At 48.5% G+C, this 4446-nt stretch overlaps 1 protein-coding gene across 2 annotated transcripts in view; it reads right to left on the bottom strand.

Annotated features, from left to right (window-relative positions):
* SYBU (syntabulin) overlaps positions 1-4446 on the bottom strand; it is a 126280-nt gene that overhangs the window by 82459 nt on the left and 39375 nt on the right. For both annotated transcript variants that reach the window (XM_004697675.2, XM_030884909.2), the window contains 2 exons: positions 3461-3576; positions 1397-1499 (listed from right to left, as the gene is read on the bottom strand). The gene's annotated coding sequence lies outside the window, so the exon portion shown is untranslated. The remainder of the gene's footprint in view (positions 1-1396; positions 1500-3460; positions 3577-4446) is intronic.

Here is a 4446-nt window from a genome sequence, read left to right as displayed (position 1 = left end):
CCGCGCCAGCCCCGACGTGTCCCCTCCCCACGGCTTGTGCACCTGGCCCGCGGCGGGAGGACGAGCGCAGCAGGGCTGCGACATCGCGGAGAGCCAAAATGGAGAAAGGGAAAGTTTCTCCCTCGCGGCCCCTCCCTGCTAGATGGGCACGAGGTCCGCCTCCCCAACCAGAAACCGGGTCTCACGAATGGATGCCCACTCCGCGACCCCATAGGACGGCGCGGAACTGACTCCGTCAGCCACGAATCTCTCGCGCTCACTCGGAGCGGTGGGTGCTTTAACCGAGGCGCCACCAGGGCTCCAAGCACAGCCCTCAGCAATGACCACCCCCACCCCAGAGAGGCGCCCCCACCCCACCCTCACCCCTTCTCCCAGACAGGCTGCAGGACTGACACTGCATTTTGGTCTCCAAGGCTGCAAGTCTTCTCGGATTTGCATCCGAAGGGTCCCAGGTTGGCGACCCCGCAGGAAAAGCGCGGCCAAGGCCGGCGCCTCCGCTTTGGGAAACCCTGCCGCTGGGAGGAAGACGGGCAGCCGGGCGCCGGCACCGCGCCCTGGCCCACGGCTGCGGGAAGAACTCTGCGCGGCTGCGGGAAGAACTCTGCGCGCGGGACTCAGAGCAGCATTTCCTCCCTTGGAGAGCTGAGGGTCTTTACATCTCAAGTTCCCAGGCCGCTCTGAACTCAAACCGTGTCCTCGGTTAAACGGAGTGAATCCTAGAAATGAGATTGGCCAAGCCTCCATAAACCTATGCAGGGCAGCTGCGCGTCCACCTTGACTCCGTGACAGTGGGTCTGGATTTGGGCTTTGGTTTACCACAAAGGGTAGCTCTAAGAATTACAGCAACAAAACAGCGCTATCCAGCTGTTTGATGAGTAGTTTCCAGAAAGCAGTTTGCCCAGGTCACCCACTCAATATTTACTGATGGCTTTTATAGGACAGGTAAAAAAGAAAGAAAAAAATAAATTATGATGTAGACAGGTTTGTTGTAAAAAGCTCAAAAAATCTGTCCAGGATCATCAGCTGAGTTATGGACTTTGATTATACGTACAATGTTTAAATATTTACCTGATGAAGGGATTGAACATGCATACTATCTTTAAAAGCCTACATTCAGAAAGAATATTCTAAATAGCACTGTGGAGGTGATCAGTCTGATGTGTTCACTTGTAGGTCCCGCCTGGAAGGACTGTGACCTTTTGACCAGTGTGTTTGGACTTTTACTCTCAGCTCCAGCCCTTGCTCCAAACAGCGTTTCTCTCAGGCCTGGCCTCTCACGCCTTGGGGCACACTGGGTAGGGATGGAGGCAGCCTCAAACCAGTATTAGTGGAATCAACGCACCATTTCCCTGTATCCCCAAATAGATTTTACTCCATAAATCATATTTTTCTTTACTTCGATCTCTGAAGCAGTGAAGCTTGGGTGGTATTAGGGTTCGTTGTTTGAAGGACGTGATTCATTCGAGAGTTGTCTCCGTGTTACGATCCTGAAACATATGCTGTAAGAAATGAACTGTAAGGTCAAAAGATGCTTTTGAGGAGTTCTCCAATGAGAATGAGGTCTGGGTGCCTCATCCCACCTCCACCCTCCAAATCCTCAAGAGTCATTCCTATCATCTCCCTTCCCCTCATTCCCCATATAGTACCAATTACCAAGTTGTTTCCGTTTTCCCCCCATTAATAAATGTCTTGAATTCGATGATTTTTCTCCACTGCCATTATCTGTATTTAGAGTCTAGACCACCATCATGGATTATTGCAAAACTAACTAGAATTATCTTGTTTACAGCTTTGCCTCTATTGCCTTCTCTCTAATCAGGTTTTTCTCCCACCCCCCACCCCAGGTCAAAATTCTCCAAAGGCCCAAATCAGACTCCGTTTCCCCTTTTATAACTCATTAATAACTTCCGCTGACCTCAAGGTAGTATTCAAGCTCTTCAATGCTGCCCACGATCTGGCCTTGCTCACTTACCTCTCCAATCTCATGTCTTTCCAATCTCATATAAATGACTCCCTCCCCTCCTGGTAGCCCACCCTTGCTACTCTGTTATGGATGAGTACCCACCCCTCAGATGGGAGGACTTTCGGGTCTCTGGAGATTTCTTGCTATCTTTCTCCTCTAGGCTGTTGTACTTGCTGGGCACCTTCTACACCCCATTCATCAATCCTTCTTAACTCTTGAAGATACACTAAGCTTCTTTTAGAAACAGCTTCTTTCAGGAAACCTGCCCCGATCTCCCAAAAAGGGTCAGGATCTTTTCTTAGATACTTGCAAGCCATCTGTATTTATGTGCCCTAGGAGAGTTCGTATGATCCCCTATTAGAATTCCACATGTACTTGTTTATACAGTCCTTGTCACACAGTAGGCACACAATATATCTAGTTGTGCCATGAATGAATGCATGAATGGATTCTGTAACTCCATGAGGGGCTCATCAGTACAAGATGAGGAACACAGGTTCAGACAGAACTGCCCCCTACCCTCTGCCCCATGTGTCTTTGTATTTGACTATGGGTGTGTGCCTAAAAAAATCCAACATGTGTGCACTGAAGGCTTTTACTGCAGAAGTGCAGGATTTGAGAGGCTATGCCGGAGCCCTTTTGTCACCATAGCAACTCTGCTGAGGAAAGGCTGATGATTTAATGTTCAGGCGTCTCTTAGCTCTGTACTTTTGGAACCCAAGCCTGTGTTTCTGCTGTTCTAAGAGGCAAGTTTCACACATGACAATATCTATGCAGCTTTTAATTCCATTCTAGTGTTTCTCATCTCATTCGGAGACTTGTCTGATAAGGTTAGGACTCAACCATCAAAGAGATATCATCAAATATGGTGTACTATATCCATCTCTCACCTGCCTTAAAATAGTTTCATGCATCATTTTCATTTCCTACTTAAATGCCTGTTTTATTGTCTTACATTGTAATTTCATGGGGTTTCCTTTAAAACGAATGTATTGCTGGTTTTTAGGACACGGCAGCTGCTTTTAAAGTATAGGGCTCCTAAAATGATCAATGATGCACCTGTCCAGGCATGGGAAGGAGAGAGGAGATAGGTGTTGTTGGTTGGTAGAAAAGGGATGTGATTATATATTTATGTCCCAAATCTGGGATAAGGATATTTGGTTTTTTGTTTATGTGAAATGTGTTGTCAATGATTCATACCTCCCAGTGGCACTGAACTTTCTATTGCCAGAGCACTGCCATAGATAAAGATGCTCATTTGGAGCCTCACAAGAATCCTGTGAGGTGTATGCGACCAAACCCTGACACCAGACAAGTGATTAAAAAGAGCAGGTTTTTATTGATAGGAACCCTGCGCTCCCCACCCCCCCTCCACCGCCCCAATTCCCAGACTGCTAACTTCACAGAAAAGACAATACAATTGCACTGCCTGGAGCATACAGCTGAGACCCATCCCGGTCCCCCGCAGCCCCACAGCCACTCTTGCTGGATTCTCACCTGCGTATCTGCGTATGCGGGGGCTTTCTCAATCAGGCTGACAAAGCACCATCTCCTAATCCTATCAGCTGTGCCAGCAAGCGCTGCCGTCTCCCGGTGACCCGATGCTGGGTGATCTGCACAGCAACAAGAACAGCTGATGTGCTTACAACACGTCATGAAGGAAAGAGACTGCATTCTGGAGCATCCTGGGATTTTTCCTTTTTTTTTTTTTTGGTGGGGTGGAGACTCATATTTTTCTTACCAGAGAGAGAGAGCGGCTGGTTTTCCCGTAAGAACGTGTGTGAGTGATCAACCCTCCTCTTATTGTATGTGTCTTATTGTTACTATGTGGCTGAGGTGTTTTGCTATTGTAAACTGACCTGATGAGGATTCCACGAGATCACTCCCACAGGAGGGGCCTAGAAAGTACCTGGGGAAGGGGGGAAAGGGGAGCCCAAGGCCGGGCCCATGGTGAGCTTTCACTGGGTTCGGGGTCTGTGGCAATTAGCTCTGGTCGGCAAATGAGTTTGGGATGAGAAGCCTCTCTCAGATGGCAAACAGGAATTAAGGGAAAGGCCATCTGAGGAGACGGAAGTTGGGGGCTGGGGTAATTGGGGTACAAGGATATAGATGTCTGCTTACCTGCTCGGGGAACAGATGAGGCAGACTCCCAAAGCCGATGCCTGCTGCTTGTGCCCTTCTGCCCATTAGTGACAAGAGGGCAGGAACTAATCAATCACATAGATAAGGAGATTGCATTTTCTTTTTTAAGAATAGGGACACTTTGGTGCCGTAGTTGTGTAGGTAGTGGGACAGTGGAGTAGAATATTTGAATGAAAATGCTCTAGAATAGTTTGGTACCCAGGGAAAAGGACCTGGAGTCAGAGACCTGCTGAAGGGGGAGGGGGATTATTGTAAGGTAGGCAGCAAATCCACTGTCACGGTGTCAATTCTGACTCATGGCCACCCTGGAAAGCAGCGGTTCTCAATCTGTGGGCCGTGAC

Source organism: Echinops telfairi, unplaced genomic scaffold (assembly GCF_000313985.2).
Source record: "Echinops telfairi isolate 266 unplaced genomic scaffold, ASM31398v2 ScPeMD7_1;HRSCAF=3_0, whole genome shotgun sequence".
Taxonomy (NCBI): Eukaryota; Metazoa; Chordata; class Mammalia; order Afrosoricida; family Tenrecidae; genus Echinops; species Echinops telfairi.
The sequence above is the reverse complement of the archived record's forward strand: the minus strand, read 5'-3'. Positions and strand labels throughout refer to the sequence as shown.